Source organism: Pleurodeles waltl, chromosome 1_1 (genome assembly GCF_031143425.1).
Source record: "Pleurodeles waltl isolate 20211129_DDA chromosome 1_1, aPleWal1.hap1.20221129, whole genome shotgun sequence".
Lineage (NCBI taxonomy): Eukaryota > Metazoa > Chordata > Amphibia > Caudata > Salamandridae > Pleurodeles > Pleurodeles waltl.
Window position 1 is genome coordinate 249,460,317 of NC_090436.1, and position 17,385 is coordinate 249,477,701.

Sequence of the window (17,385 nt, forward strand, 5' to 3'; positions counted from 1 at the left end):
TTTTGGCCTCTAGCTCAGCCGGCACCTAGGGAAACCTACCAAACCTGTGCATTTCTGAAAACTAGAGACCGAGGGGAATCCACGGAGGGGTGACTTGCGGGGCTTGGACCAGGTTCTGTTACCCAGAATCCTTTGCAAACCTCAAAATTTGGCTAAAAAAACACATGTTCCTCATATTTCTGTGGCAGAAAGTTCTGGAATCTGAGAGGAGCCACAAATTTCCTTCCACCCAGCGTTCCCCCAAGTCTCCCGATAAAAATGATACCTCACTTGTGTGGGTAGGCCTAGCGCCCGCGACAGGAAACGCCCCAAAGCGCAACGTGGACACATCCAAATTTTTTGAAGAAAACAGAGGTGTTTCTTGCAAAGTGCCTACCTGTAGATTTTGGCCTCTAGCTCAGCCGGCACCTACGGAAACCTACCAAACCTGTGCATTTCTGAAAACTAGAGACCGAGGGGAATCCACGGAGGGGTGACTTGCGGGGCTTGGACCAGGTTCTGTTACCCAGAATCCTTTGCAAACCTCAAAATTTGGCTAAAAAAACACATGTTCCTCAAATTTCTGTGGCAGAAAGTTCGGGAATCTGAGAGGAGCCACAAATTTCCTTCCACCCAGCGTTCCCCCAAGTCTCCCGATAAAAATGATACCTCACTTGTGTGGGTAGGCCTAGCGCCCGCGACAGGAAACGCCCCAAAGCGCAACGTGGACACATCCAAATTTTTGGAAGAAAACAGAGGTGTTTTTTGCGAAGTGCCTACCTGTAGATTTTGGCATCTAGCTCAGCCGGCACCTAGGGAAACCTACCAAACCTGTGCATTTCTGAAAACTAGAGACCGAGGGTAATCCAAGGAGGGGAGACTTGCGGAGCTCGGACCAGGGTCTGTTACCCAGAATCCTTTGCAAACCTCAAAATTTGGCTAAAAAACCACATGTTCCTCACATTTCTGTGGCAGAAAGTTCTGGAATCTGAGAGGAGCCACAAATTTCCTTCCACCCAGCGTTCCCCCTAGTCTCCCAATAAAAATGATACCTCACTTGTGTGGGTAGGCCTAGCGCCTGCGACAGGAAACGCCCCAAAGCGCAACGTGGACACATCCAAATTTTTGGAAGAAAACAGAGGTGTTTTTTGCGAAGTGCCTACCTGTAGATTTTGGCCTCTAGCTCAGCCGGCACCTAGGGAAACCTACCAAACCTGTGCATTTCTGAAAACTAGAGACCGGGGGGAATCCACGGAGGGGTGACTTGCGGGGCTTGGACCAGGTTCTGTTACCCAGAATCCTTTGCAAACCTCAAAATTTGGCAAAAAAAACACATGTTCCTCATATTTCTGTGGCAGAAAGTTCTGGAATCTGAGAGGAGCCACAAATTTCCTTCCACCCAGCGTTCCCCCAAGTCTCCCGATAAAAATGATACCTCACTTGTGTGGGTAGGCCTAGCGCCCGCGACAGGAAACGCCCCAAAGCGCAACGTGGACACATCCAAATTTTTTGAAGAAAACAGAGGTGTTTCTTGCAAAGTGCCTACCTGTAGATTTTGGCCTCTAGCTCAGCCGGCACCTACGGAAACCTACCAAACCTGTGCATTTCTGAAAACTAGAGACCTAGGGGAATCCAAGGAGGGGTGACTTGCGGGCCTCGGACCAGGTTCTGTTACCCAGAATCCTTTGCAAACCTTAAAATTTGGCTAAAAAAACACATGTTCCTCAAATTTCTGTGGCAGAAAGTTCGGGAATCTGAGAGGAGCCACAAATTTCCTTCCACCCAGCGTTCCCCCAAGTCTCCCGATAAAAATGATACCTCACTTGTGTGGGTAGGCCTAGCGCCCGCGACAGGAAACGCCCCAAAGCGCAACGTGGACACATCCACATTTTTGGAAGAAAACAGAGGTGTTTTTTGCGAAGTGCCTACCTGTAGATTTTGGCATCTAGCTCAGCCAGCACCTAGGGAAACCTACCAAACCTGTGCATTTCTGAAAACTAGAGACCGAGGGGAATCCAAAGAGGGGTGACTTGCGGGGCTTGGACCAGGTTCTGTTACCCAGAATCCTTTGCAAACCTCAAAATTTGGCTAAAAAAACACATGTTCCTCATATTTCTGTGGCAGAAAGTTCTGGAATCTGAGAGGAGCCACAAATTTCCTTCGACCCAGCGTTCCCCCAAGTCTCCCGATAAAAATGATACCTCACTTGTGTGGGTAGGCCTAGCGCCCGCGACAGGAAACGCCCCAAAGCGCAACGTGGACACATCCAAATTTTTGGAAGAAAACAGAGGTGTTTTTTGTGAAGTGCCTACCTGTAGATTTTGGCCTCTAGCTCAGCCGGCACCTAGGGAAACCTACGAAACCTGTGCATTTCTGAAAACTAGAGACCTAGGGGAATCCAAGGAGGGGTGACTTGCTGGGCTCGGACCAGGGTCTGTTACCCAGAATCCTTTGCAAACCTCAAAATTTTGCTAAAAAACCACATGTTCCTCACATTTCTGTGGCAGAAAGTTCTGGAACCTGAGAGGAGCCACAGATTTCCTTCCACCCAGTGTTCGCCCAAGTCTCCCGATAAAAATGATACCTCACTTGTGTGGGTAGGCCTAGCGCCCGCGACAGGAAACGCCCCAAAGCGCAACGTGGACACATCCAAATTTTTGGAAGAAAACAGAGGTGTTTTTTACGAAGTGCCTACCTGTAGATTTTGGCCTCTAGCTCAGCCGGCACCTAGGGAAACCTACCAAACCTGTGCATTTCTGACAACTAGAGACCTAGGGAAATCCAAGGAGGGGTGACTTGCGGAGCTCGGACCAGGGTCTGTTACCCAGAATCCTTTGCAAACCTCAAAATTTGGCTAAAAAACCACATGTTCCTCACATTTCTGTGGCAGAAAGTTCTGGAATCTGAGAGGAGCCACAAATTTCCTTCCACCCAGCGTTCCCCTAAGTCTCCCAATAAAAATGATACCTCACTTGTGTGGGTAGGCCTAGCGCCTGCGACAGGAAACGCCCCAAAGCGCAACGTGGACACATCCAAATTTTTGGAAGAAAACAGAGGTGTTTTTTGCGAAGTGCCTACCTGTAGATTTTGGCCTCTAGCTCAGCCGGCACCTAGGGAAACCTACCAAAACTGTGCATTTCTGAAAACTAGAGACCGAGGGGAATCCAAGGAGGGGTGACTTGCGAGGCTTGGACCAGGTTCTGTTACCCAGAATCCTTTGCAAACCTCAAAATTTGGCTAAAAAAACACATGTTCCTCATATTTCTGTGGCAGAAAGTTCTGGAATCTGAGAGGAGCCACAAATTTCCTTCCACCCAGCGTCCCCCCAAGTCTCCCGATAAAAATGATACCTCACTTGTGTGGGTAGGCCTAGCGCCCACGACAGGAAACGCCCCAAAGCGCAACGTGGACACATCCAAATTTTTGGAAGAAAACAGAGGTGTTTTTTGCGAAGTGCCTACCTGTAGATTTTGGCCTCTAGCTCAGCCGGCACCTAGGGAAACCTACCAAACCTGTGCATTTCTGAAAACTAGAGACCTAGGGGAATCCAAGGAGGGGTGACTTGCAGAGCTCGGACCAGGGTCTGTTACCCAGAATCCTTTGCAAACCTCAAAATTTGGCTAAAAAAACACATGTTCCTCATATTTCTGTGGCAGAAAGTTCTGGAATCTGAGAGGAGCCACAAATTTCCTTCCACCCAGCGTTCCCCCAAGTCTCCCGATAAAAATGATACCTCACTTGTGTGGGTAGGCCTAGCGCCCGCGACAGGAAACGCCCCAAAGCGCAACGTGGACACATCCAAATTTTTTGAAGAAAACAGAGGTGTTTCTTGCAAAGTGCCTACCTGTAGATTTTGGCCTCTAGCTCAGCCGGCACCTACGGAAACCTACCAAACCTGTGCATTTCTGAAAACTAGAGACCGAGGGGAATCCACAGAGGGGTGACTTGCGGGGCTTGGACCAGGTTCTGTTACCCAGAATCCTTTGCAAACCTCAAAATTTGGCTAAAAAAACACATGTTCCTCAAATTTCTGTGGCAGAAAGTTCGGGAATCTGAGAGGAGCCACAAATTTCCTTCCACCCAGCGTTCCCCCAAGTCTCCCGATAAAAATGATACCTCACTTGTGTGGGTAGGCCTAGCGCCCGCGACAGGAAACGCCCCAAAGCGCAACGTGGACACATCCAAATTTTTGGAAGAAAACAGAGGTGTTTTTTGCGAAGTGCCTACCTGTAGATTTTGGCATCTAGCTCAGCCGGCACCTAGGGAAACCAACCAAACCTGTGCATTTCTGAAAACTAGAGACCGAGGGGAATCCAAGGAGGGGAGACTTGCGGAGCTCGGACCAGGGTCTGTTACCCAGAATCCTTTGCAAACCTCAAAATTTGGCTAAAAAACCACATGTTCCTCACATTTCTGTGGCAGAAAGTTCTGGAATCTGAGAGGAGCCACAAATTTCCTTCCACCCAGCGTTCCCCCCAGTCTCCCAATAAAAATGATACCTCACTTGTGTGGGTAGGCCTAGCGCCTGCGACAGGAAACGCCCCAAAGCGCAACGTGGACACATCCAAATTTTTGGAAGAAAACAGAGGTGTTTTTTGCGAAGTGCCTACCTGTAGATTTTGGCCTCTAGCTCAGCCGGCACCTAGGGAAACCTACCAAACCTGTGCATTTCTGAAAACTAGAGACCGGGGGGAATCCACGGAGGGGTGACTTGCGGGGCTTGGACCAGGTTCTGTTACCCAGAATCCTTTGCAAACCTCAAAATTTGGCAAAAAAAACACATGTTCCTCATATTTCTGTGGCAGAAAGTTCTGGAATCTGAGAGGAGCCACAAATTTCCTTCCACCCAGCGTTCCCCCAAGTCTCCCGATAAAAATGATACCTCACTTGTGTGGGTAGGCCTAGCGCCCGCGACAGGAAACGCCCCAAAGCGCAACGTGGACACATCCAAATTTTTTGAAGAAAACAGAGGTGTTTCTTGCAAAGTGCCTACCTGTAGATTTTGGCCTCTAGCTCAGCCGGCACCTACGGAAACCTACCAAACCTGTGCATTTCTGAAAACTAGAGACCTAGGGGAATCCAAGGAGGGGTGACTTGCGGGCCTCGGACCAGGTTCTGTTACCCAGAATCCTTTGCAAACCTTAAAATTTGGCTAAAAAAACACATGTTCCTCAAATTTCTGTGGCAGAAAGTTCGGGAATCTGAGAGGAGCCACAAATTTCCTTCCACCCAGCGTTCCCCCAAGTCTCCCGATAAAAATGATACCTCACTTGTGTGGGTAGGCCTAGCGCCCGCGACAGGAAACGCCCCAAAGCGCAACGTGGACACATCCACATTTTTGGAAGAAAACAGAGGTGTTTTTTGCGAAGTGCCTACCTGTAGATTTTGGCATCTAGCTCAGCCAGCACCTAGGGAAACCTACCAAACCTGTGCATTTCTGAAAACTAGAGACCGAGGGGAATCCAAAGAGGGGTGACTTGCGGGGCTTGGACCAGGTTCTGTTACCCAGAATCCTTTGCAAACCTCAAAATTTGGCTAAAAAAACACATGTTCCTCATATTTCTGTGGCAGAAAGTTCTGGAATCTGAGAGGAGCCACAAATTTCCTTCGACCCAGCGTTCCCCCAAGTCTCCCGATAAAAATGATACCTCACTTGTGTGGGTAGGCCTAGCGCCCGCGACAGGAAACGCCCCAAAGCGCAACGTGGACACATCCAAATTTTTGGAAGAAAACAGAGGTGTTTTTTGCGAAGTGCCTACCTGTAGATTTTGGCCTCTAGCTCAGCCGGCACCTAGGGAAACCTACGAAACCTGTGCATTTCTGAAAACTAGAGACCTAGGGGAATCCAAGGAGGGGTGACTTGCTGGGCTCGGACCAGGGTCTGTTACCCAGAATCCTTTGCAAACCTCAAAATTTTGCTAAAAAACCACATGTTCCTCACATTTCTGTGGCAGAAAGTTCTGGAATCTGAGAGGAGCCACAGATTTCCTTCCACCCAGTGTTCGCCCAAGTCTCCCCATAAAAATGATACCTCACTTGTGTGGGTAGGCCTAGCGCCCGCGACAGGAAACGCCCCAAAGCGCAACGTGGACACATCCAAATTTTTGGAAGAAAACAGAGGTGTTTTTTACGAAGTGCCTACCTGTAGATTTTGGCCTCTAGCTCAGCCGGCACCTAGGGAAACCTACCAAACCTGTGCATTTCTGACAACTAGAGACCTAGGGAAATCCAAGGAGGGGTGACTTGCGGAGCTCGGACCAGGGTCTGTTACCCAGAATCCTTTGCAAACCTCAAAATTTGGCTAAAAAACCACATGTTCCTCACATTTCTGTGGCAGAAAGTTCTGGAATCTGAGAGGAGCCACAAATTTCCTTCCACCCAGCGTTCCCCTAAGTCTCCCAATAAAAATGATACCTCACTTGTGTGGGTAGGCCTAGCGCCTGCGACAGGAAACGCCCCAAAGCGCAACGTGGACACATCCAAATTTTTGGAAGAAAACAGAGGTGTTTTTTGCGAAGTGCCTACCTGTAGATTTTGGCCTCTAGCTCAGCCGGCACCTAGGGAAACCTACCAAACCTGTGCATTTCTGAAAACTAGAGACCGAGGGGAATCCAAGGAGGGGTGACTTGCGAGGCTTGGACCAGGTTCTGTTACCCAGAATCCTTTGCAAACCTCAAAATTTGGCTAAAAAAACACATGTTCCTCATATTTCTGTGGCAGAAAGTTCTGGAATCTGAGAGGAGCCACAAATTTCCTTCCACCCAGCGTTCCCCCAAGTCTCCCGATAAAAATGATACCTCACTTGTGTGGGTAGGCCTAGCGCCCGCGACAGGAAACGCCCCAAAGCGCAACGTGGACACATCCAAATTTTTGGAAGAAAACAGAGGTGTTTTTTGCGAAGTGCCTACCTGTAGATTTTGGCCTCTAGCTCAGCCGGCACCTAGGGAAACCTACCAAACCTGTGCACTTCTGAAAACTAGAGACCGAGGGGAATCCAAGGAGGGGTGACTTGCGAGGCTTGGACCAGGTTCTGTTACCCAGAATCCTTTGCAAACCTCAAAATTTGGCTAAAAAAACACATGTTCCTCATATTTCTGTGGCAGAAAGTTCTGGAATCTGAGAGGAGCCACAAATTTCCTTCCACCCAGCGTCCCCCCAAGTCTCCCGATAAAAATGATACCTCACTTGTGTGGGTAGGCCTAGCGCCCACGACAGGAAACGCCCCAAAGCGCAACGTGGACACATCCAAATTTTTGGAAGAAAACAGAGGTGTTTTTTGCGAAGTGCCTACCTGTAGATTTTGGCCTCTAGCTCAGCCGGCACCTAGGGAAACCTACCAAACCTGTGCATTTCTGAAAACTAGAGACCTAGGGGAATCCAAGGAGGGGTGACTTGCAGAGCTCGGACCAGGGTCTGTTACCCAGAATCCTTTGCAAACCTCAAAATTTGGCTAAAAAAACACATGTTCCTCATATTTCTGTGGCAGAAAGTTCTGGAATCTGAGAGGAGCCACAAATTTCCTTCCACCCAGCGTTCCCCCAAGTCTCCCGATAAAAATGATACCTCACTTGTGTGGGTAGGCCTAGCGCCCGCGACAGGAAACGCCCCAAAGCGCAACGTGGACACATCCAAATTTTTTGAAGAAAACAGAGGTGTTTCTTGCAAAGTGCCTACCTGTAGATTTTGGCCTCTAGCTCAGCCGGCACCTACGGAAACCTACCAAACCTGTGCATTTCTGAAAACTAGAGACCGAGGGGAATCCACGGAGGGGTGACTTGCGGGGCTTGGACCAGGTTCTGTTACCCAGAATCCTTTGCAAACCTCAAAATTTGGCTAAAAAAACACATGTTCCTCAAATTTCTGTGGCAGAAAGTTCGGGAATCTGAGAGGAGCCACAAATTTCCTTCCACCCAGCGTTCCCCCAAGTCTCCCGATAAAAATGATACCTCACTTGTGTGGGTAGGCCTAGCGCCCGCGACAGGAAACGCCCCAAAGCGCAACGTGGACACATCCAAATTTTTGGAAGAAAACAGAGGTGTTTTTTGCGAAGTGCCTACCTGTAGATTTTGGCATCTAGCTCAGCCGGCACCTAGGGAAACCTACCAAACCTGTGCATTTCTGAAAACTAGAGACCGAGGGGAATCCAAGGAGGGGAGACTTGCGGAGCTCGGACCAGGGTCTGTTACCCAGAATCCTTTGCAAACCTCAAAATTTGGCTAAAAAACCACATGTTCCTCACATTTCTGTGGCAGAAAGTTCTGGAATCTGAGAGGAGCCACAAATTTCCTTCCACCCAGCGTTCCCCCCAGTCTCCCAATAAAAATGATACCTCACTTGTGTGGGTAGGCCTAGCGCCTGCGACAGGAAACGCCCCAAAGCGCAACGTGGACACATCCAAATTTTTGGAAGAAAACAGAGGTGTTTTTTGCGAAGTGCCTACCTGTAGATTTTGGCCTCTAGCTCAGCCGGCACCTAGGGAAACCTACCAAACCTGTGCATTTCTGAAAACTAGAGACCGGGGGGAATCCACGGAGGGGTGACTTGCGGGGCTTGGACCAGGTTCTGTTACCCAGAATCCTTTGCAAACCTCAAAATTTGGCAAAAAAAACACATGTTCCTCATATTTCTGTGGCAGAAAGTTCTGGAATCTGAGAGGAGCCACAAATTTCCTTCCACCCAGCGTTCCCCCAAGTCTCCCGATAAAAATGATACCTCACTTGTGTGGGTAGGCCTAGCGCCCGCGACAGGAAACGCCCCAAAGCGCAACGTGGACACATCCAAATTTTTTGAAGAAAACAGAGGTGTTTCTTGCAAAGTGCCTACCTGTAGATTTTGGCCTCTAGCTCAGCCGGCACCTACGGAAACCTACCAAACCTGTGCATTTCTGAAAACTAGAGACCTAGGGGAATCCAAGGAGGGGTGACTTGCGGGCCTCGGACCAGGTTCTGTTACCCAGAATCCTTTGCAAACCTTAAAATTTGGCTAAAAAAACACATGTTCCTCAAATTTCTGTGGCAGAAAGTTCGGGAATCTGAGAGGAGCCACAAATTTCCTTCCACCCAGCGTTCCCCCAAGTCTCCCGATAAAAATGATACCTCACTTGTGTGGGTAGGCCTAGCGCCCGCGACAGGAAACGCCCCAAAGCGCAATGTGGACACATCCACATTTTTGGAAGAAAACAGAGGTGTTTTTTGCGAAGTGCCTACCTGTAGATTTTGGCATCTAGCTCAGCCAGCACCTAGGGAAACCTACCAAACCTGTGCATTTCTGAAAACTAGAGACCGAGGGGAATCCAAAGAGGGGTGACTTGCGGGGCTTGGACCAGGTTCTGTTACCCAGAATCCTTTGCAAACCTCAAAATTTGGCTAAAAAAACACATGTTCCTCATATTTCTGTGGCAGAAAGTTCTGGAATCTGAGAGGAGCCACAAATTTCCTTCGACCCAGCGTTCCCCCAAGTCTCCCGATAAAAATGATACCTCACTTGTGTGGGTAGGCCTAGCGCCCGCGACAGGAAACGCCCCAAAGCGCAACGTGGACACATCCAAATTTTTGGAAGAAAACAGAGGTGTTTTTTGCGAAGTGCCTACCTGTAGATTTTGGCCTCTAGCTCAGCCGGCACCTAGGGAAACCTACGAAACCTGTGCATTTCTGAAAACTAGAGACCTAGGGGAATCCAAGGAGGGGTGACTTGCTGGGCTCGGACCAGGGTCTGTTACCCAGAATCCTTTGCAAACCTCAAAATTTTGCTAAAAAACCACATGTTCCTCACATTTCTGTGGCAGAAAGTTCTGGAATCTGAGAGGAGCCACAGATTTCCTTCCACCCAGTGTTCGCCCAAGTCTCCCGATAAAAATGATACCTCACTTGTGTGGGTAGGCCTAGCGCCCGCGACAGGAAACGCCCCAAAGCGCAACGTGGACACATCCAAATTTTTGGAAGAAAACAGAGGTGTTTTTTACGAAGTGCCTACCTGTAGATTTTGGCCTCTAGCTCAGCCGGCACCTAGGGAAACCTACCAAACCTGTGCATTTCTGACAACTAGAGACCTAGGGAAATCCAAGGAGGGGTGACTTGCGGAGCTCGGACCAGGGTCTGTTACCCAGAATCCTTTGCAAACCTCAAAATTTGGCTAAAAAACCACATGTTCCTCACATTTCTGTGGCAGAAAGTTCTGGAATCTGAGAGGAGCCACAAATTTCCTTCCACCCAGCGTTCCCCTAAGTCTCCCGATAAAAATGATACCTCACTTGTGTGGGTAGGCCTAGCGCCTGCGACAGGAAACGCCCCAAAGCGCAACGTGGACACATCCAAATTTTTGGAAGAAAACAGAGGTGTTTTTTGCGAAGTGCCTACCTGTAGATTTTGGCCTCTAGCTCAGCCGGCACCTAGGGAAACCTACCAAAACTGTGCATTTCTGAAAACTAGAGACCGAGGGGAATCCAAGGAGGGGTGACTTGCGAGGCTTGGACCAGGTTCTGTTACCCAGAATCCTTTGCAAACCTCAAAATTTGGCTAAAAAAACACATGTTCCTCATATTTCTGTGGCAGAAAGTTCTGGAATCTGAGAGGAGCCACAAATTTCCTTCCACCCAGCGTCCCCCCAAGTCTCCCGATAAAAATGATACCTCACTTGTGTGGGTAGGCCTAGCGCCCACGACAGGAAACGCCCCAAAGCGCAAAGTGGACACATCCAAATTTTTGGAAGAAAACAGAGGTGTTTTTTGCGAAGTGCCTACCTGTAGATTTTGGCCTCTAGCTCAGCCGGCACCTAGGGAAACCTACCAAACCTGTGCATTTCTGAAAACTAGAGACCTAGGGGAATCCAAGGAGGGGTGACTTGCAGAGCTCGGACCAGGGTCTGTTACCCAGAATCCTTTGCAAACCTCAAAATTTGGCTAAAAAATCACATGTTCCTCACATTTCTGTGGCAGAAAGTTCGGGAATCTGAGAGGAGCCACAAATTTCCTTCCACCCAGCGTTCCCCCAAGTCTCCCGATAAAAATGATACCTCACTTGTGTGAGTAGGCCTAGCGCCCGCGACAGGAAACGCCCCAAAGCGCAACGTGGACACATCCAAATTTTTGGAAGAAAACAGAGGTGTTTTTTGCGAAGTGCCTACCTGTAGATTTTGGCCTCTAGCTCAGCCGGCACCTAGGGAAACCTATCAAACCTGTGCATTTCTGAAAACTAGAGACCTAGGGGAATCCAAGGAGGGGTGACTTGCGGGGCTTGGACCAGGTTCTGTTACCCAGAATCCTTTGCAAACCTCAAAATTTGGCTAAAAAAACACATGTTCCTCATATTTCTGTTGCAGAAAGTTCGGGAATCTGAGAGGAGCCACAAATTTCCTTCCACCCAGCGTTCCCCCAAGTCTCCCGATAAAAATGATACCTCACTTGTGTGGGTAGGCCTAGCGCCTGCGACAGGAAACGCCCCAAAGCGCAACGTGGACACATCCAAATTTTTGGAAGAAAACAGAGGTGTTTTTTGCGAAGTGCCTACCTGTAGATTTTGGCCTCTAGCTCAGCCGGCACCTAGGGAAACCTACCAAACCTGTGCATTTCTGAAAACTAGAGACCTAGGGGAATCCAAGGAGGGGTGACTTGCGGAGCTCGGACCAGGTTCTGTTACCCAGAATCCTTTGCAAACCTCAAAATTTGGCTAAAAAAACACATGTTCCTCACATTTCTGTGGCAGAAAGTTCTGGAATCTGAGAGGAGCCACAAATTTCCTTCCACCCAGCGTTCCCCCAAGTCTCCCGATAAAAATGATACCTCACTTGTGTGGGTAGGCCTAGCGCCCACGACAGGAAACGCCCCAAAGCGCAACGTGGACACATCCAAATTTTTGGAAGAAAACAGAGGTGTTTTTTGCGAAGTGCCTACCTGCAGATTTTGGCCTCTAGCTCAACCGGCACCTAGGGAAACCTACCAAACCTGTGCATTTCTGAAAACTAGAGACCTAGGGGAATCCAAGGAGGGGTGACTTGCGGGGCTCGGACCAGGGTCTGTTACCCAGAATCCTTTGCAAACCTCAAAATTTGGCTAAAAAACCACATGTTCCTCACATTTCTGTGGCAGAAAGTTCGGGAATCTGAGAGGAGCCACAAATTTCCTTCCACCCAGCGTTCCCCCAAGTCTCCCGATAAAAATGATACCTCACTTGTGTGGGTAGGCCTAGCGCCCGCGACAGGAAACGCCCCAAAGCGCAACGTGGACATATCCAAATTTTTGGAAGAAAACAGAGGTGTTTTTTGCGAAGTGCCTACCTGTAGATTTTGGCCTCTAGCTCAGCCGGCACCTAGGGAAACCTACCAAACCTGTGCATTTCTGCAAACTAGAGACCTAGGGGAATCCAAGGAGGGGTGACTTGAGGGGCTCGGACCAGGGTCTGTTACCCAGAATCCTTTGCAAACCTCAAAATTTGGCTAAAAAACCACATGTTCCTCACATTTCTGTGGCAGAAAGTTCTGGAATCTGAGAGGAGCCACAAATTTCCTTCCACCCAGCGTTCCCCCTAGTCTCACGATAAAAATGATACCTCACTTGTGTGGGTAGGCCTAGCGCCCGCGACAGGAAACGCCCCAAAGCGCAACGTGGACACATCCAAATTTTTGGAAGAAAACAGAGGTGTTTTTTGCGAAGTGCCTACCTGTAGATTTTGGCCTCTAGCTCAGCCGGCACCTAGGGAAACCTTCCAAACCTGTGCATTTCTGTAAACTAGAGACCTAGGGGAATCCAAGGAGGGGTGACTTGCGGGGCTCGGACCAGGCTCTGTTACCCAGAATCCTTTGCAAACCTCAAAATTTGGCTAAAAAACCACATGTTCCTCACATTTCTGTGGCAGAAAGTTCGGGAATCTGAGAGGAGCCACAAATTTCCTTCCACCCAGCGTTCCCCCAAGTCTCCCCATAAAAATGATACCGCACTTGTGTGGGTAGGCCTAGCGCCCGCGACAGGAAACGCCCCAAAGCGCAACGTGGACACATCCACATTTTTGGAAGAAAACAGAGGTGTTTTTTGCGAAGTGCCTACCTGTAGATTTTGGCCTCTAGCTCAGCCGGCACCTAGGGAAACCTACCAAACCTGTGCATTTCTGAAAACTAGAGACCGAGGGGAATCCAAGGAGGGGTGACTTGTGGGGCTTGGTCCAGGTTCTGTTACCCAGAATCCTTTGCAAACCTCAAAATTTGGCTAAAAAAACACATGTTCCTGATATTTCTGTGGCAGAAAGTTCTGGAATCTGAGAGGAGCCACAAATTTCCTTCCACCCAGCGTTCCCCCAAGTCTCCCGATAAAAATGATACCTCACTTGTGTGGGTAGGCCTAGCGCCCGCGACAGGAAACGCCCCAAAGCGCAACGTGGACACATCCAAATTTTTGGAAGAAAACAGAGGTGTTTTTTGCGAAGTGCCTACCTGTAGATTTTGGCCTCTAGCTCACCCGGCACCTAGAGAAACCTACCAAACCTGTGCATTTCTGAAAACTAGAGACCTAGGGGAATCCAAGGAGGGGTGACTTGAGGGGCTCGGACCAGGGTCTGTTACCCAGAATCCTTTGCAAACCTCAAAATTTGGCTAAAAAACCACATGTTCCTCACATTTCTGTGGCAGAAAGTTCGGGAATCTGAGAGGAGCCAACAATTTCCTTCCACCCAGCATTCCCCCAAGTCTCCCGATAAAAATGATACCTCACTTGTGTGGGTAGGCCTAGCGCCCGTGACAGGAAACGCCCCAAAGCGCAACGTGGACACATCCAAATTTTTGGAAGAAAACAGAGGTGTTTTTTGCGAAGTGCCTACCTGTAGATTTTGGCCTCTAGCTCAGCCGGCTCCTAGGGAAACCTACCAAACCTGTGCAGTTCTGAAAACTAGAGACCTAGGGGAATCCAAGGAGGGGTGACTTGCGGAGCTCGGACCAGGTTCTGTTACCCAGAATCCTTTGCAAACCTCAAAATTTGGCTAAAAAAACACATGTTCCTCACATTTCTGTGGCAGAAAGTTCTGGAATCTGAGAGGAGCCACAAATTTCATTCCACCCAGCGTTCCCCCAAGTCTCCCGATAAAAATTATACCTCACTTGTGTAGGTAGGCCTAGCGCCCGCGACAGGATACGCCCCAAAGCGCAACGTGGACACATCCAAATTTTTGGAAGAAAACAGAGGTGTTTTTTGCGAAGTGCCTACCTGTAGATTTTGGCCTCTAGCTCAGCCGGCACCTAGGGAAACGTACCAAACCTGTGCATTTCTGAAAACTAGAGACCTAGGAGAATCCAAGGAGGGGTGACTTGCGGAGCTCGAACCAGGTTCTGTTACCCAGAATCCTTTGCAAACCTCAAAATTTGGCTAAAAAAACACAAGTTCCTCACATTTCTGTGGCAGAAAGTTCTGGAATCTGAGAGGAGCCACAAATTTCCTTCCACCCAGCGTTCCCCCAAGTCTCCAGATAAAAATGATACCTCACTGGTGTGGGTAGGCCTAGCGCCCGCGACAGGAAACGCCCCAAAGCGCAACGTGGACACATCCAAATTTTTGGAAGAAAACAGTGCCTACTTGTGGATTTTGGCCTGTAGCTCAGCCGGCACCTAGGGAAACCAACCAACCCTGTGCATTTTTGAAAACTAGAGACCTAGGGGAATCCAAGATGGGGTGACTTGTGGGGCTCGGACCAGGTTCTGTTACCCAGAATCCTTTGCAAACCTCAAAATTTGGCTAAAAAAACACATGTTCCTCACATTTCTGTGGCAGAAAGTTCTGGAATCTGAGAGGAGCCACAAATTTCCTTCTACCCAGCGTTCCCCTAAGTCTCTCGATAAAATTGGTACCTCACTTCTGTGGGTAGGCCTAGCGCCCACGAAAGGAAATGGCCCAAAACACAACGTGGACACAACATATTTTTTCACAGAAAACAGAGGTGTTTTTTGCAAAGTGCCTACCTGTGGCGTTTGGCCTCTAGCTCAGCCGGCCCCGGGAGGGGGGGGGGCAGAAATGCCCTAAAATAAATTTGACCCCCCCAAGCCCTCCCTGCCCGGGAACGACCCTTGCCTACGGGGTCGCTCCCCCTGCGTGACATTGGCGCCAAAAAACAAATCCCAGGTGCCTAGTGGTTTCTGCCCCCTTGGGGGCAGATTGACCTAAAATCGGCCAATCTGCCCCCAAGGGGGGCAGAAATGGCCTAAATACAATTTGCCCCCCAGGGGAGCGTCCCTTGCCTGATGGGTCGCTCCCCATCTCTAAAAAAACAAACAAACAAAAAAAAAACACAAAAAAAAATTTGCCCTGGTGCCTAGAGGGTTCTGCCCCCAGGGGCGGCAGAAATGGCCTAAAATAAATTTGCCCCCCCAGCCCCCACCCCCCCCCCCGGGAGCGACCCTTGCCTACGGGGTCACTCTCCCTGCGTGACATTGGCGCCAAAAAACAAATCCCCCGGTGCCTAGTGGTTTCTGCACCCTTGGGGGCAGATTGACCTAAAATCGGCCAATCTGCCCCCAGGGGGGCTGAAATGGTCTAAATACAATTTGCCCCCCAGGGGAGCGACCCTTGCCTGATGGGTCGCTCCCCACCTCTAAAAAGCAAACAAACAAAAAAAAAACACAAAAAATAAATTTGCCCTGGTGCCTAGAGGGGTCTGCCCCCCCGAGGGCAGTTCGGCCTAATAATAGGCCGATCTGCCCCCGGGGGGGGGCAGAAATGGCCTAAAATAAATTTGCCCCCCCCCGGGAGCGACCCTTGCCTACGGGGTCGCTCCCCCTGCGTGACATTGGCGCCAAAAACATATCCCCGGTGCCTAGTGGTTCAGATTGACCTAAAATCGGCCAATCTGCCCCCAGGGGGGCAGAAATGGCCTAAAATAAATTTGCCCCCCCCCCCCCGGAGCGACCCTTGCCTACGGGGTCACTCTCCCTGCGTGACATTGGCGCCAAAAAACAAATCACCCGGTGCCTAGTGGTTTCTGCACCCTTGGGGGCAGATTGACCTAAAATCGGCCAATCTGCCCCCAGGGGGGCAGAAATGGTCTAAATACAATTTGCCCCCCTGGGGAACGACCCTTGCCTGATGGGTCGCTCCCCATCTCTAAAAAAACAAACAAACCAAAAAAAAACACACAATTTTTTTTGCCCTGGTGCCTAGAGGGTTCTGCCCCCCCCCGGGGGCAGTTCGGCCTAATAATAGGCCGATCTGCCCCCAGGGGGGGCAGAAATGGCCTAAAATCAATATGCCCCCCTCCCAACCCCCCCCCCACCCCCCCGGGAGCGACCGTTGCCTACGGGGTCGCTCCCCTTGCGTGACATTGGCGCCAAAAAACAAATCCCAGTTGCCTAGTGGTTTCTGCCCCCTTGGGGGCAGATTGACCTAAAATCGGCCAATCTGCCCCCAAGGGGGGCAGAAATGGCCTAAATACAATTTGCCCCCCAGGGGAGCGACCCTTGCCTGATGGGTCGCTCCCCATCTCTAAAAAAACAAACAAACAAAAAAAAACACACAAAAAAAATGTGCCCTGGTGCCTAGAGGGTTCTGCCCCCCCTGGGGGCAGTTCAGCCTAATAATAGGCCGATCTGCCCCCAGGGGGGGCAGTAATGGCCTAAAATAAATTTGCCCCCCCAACCCAAACATAAACAAAATAAAATAAAAAAAAAATGGTCCCTGGTGCCTAGAGTTTTCTGCCCCCCCTGGGGGCAGATCGGCCTAATAATAGGCTGATCTGCCCCCAGGGGGGGCAGAAAAGGCCTTCCTGAAAAAATGCCCACCATGGGAGCGACCCTTGCCCAAGGGGTCGCTCCCTTATGTGAAGTTTAGTAAAAAAAAAAAGAAATCCCTGGTGTCTAGTGGGGTTTCAAAAGCCAGATTGCAAGCAATCTGGCTTTTGAAACCCTCGGAGGGACTTCAAAGGGAAGGAAATACATTTCCTTCCCTTTGAAGCCCCTCCGGGCCTCCCCAGTGATTGAAAGAGAAATGCTTTTGCATTTCTCTTTCAATCGCGCTGGAAGCAGAGCTTCCAGCGCGACGAGGGAGGCCCCTGTGATTAATCAGCGCACGCGCGCTGACGTCACAGGGGGGTGTGGGGGGGGTCGGGGGTGGAAGGGGAAGGTCTTCACCTTCCATCCCCGACTTGGGGGGGAGGGGGGTGCACGGGGGGCGCGCTAGCGCGCCCCCAAGTTCCCCTGTGCCATGGACGAGATGATCTCGTCCAAGGCACAGGGGAACTGTAGCCTTGGACGAGATCATCTCGTCCAAGGCACAGAAGAGGTTAACTGTGTCACTGCCTAGATTTGCACATACCTCGCCATTCCCACTGTCCCATCACATGTACACTGAGGTGGTGGTTCTAATTGTGGCAGCCTACTCACTCTTGTGTCCCTTAGATACCTACCACTTGCGGATGAATATGAGTAGGAGACAAACCCCGT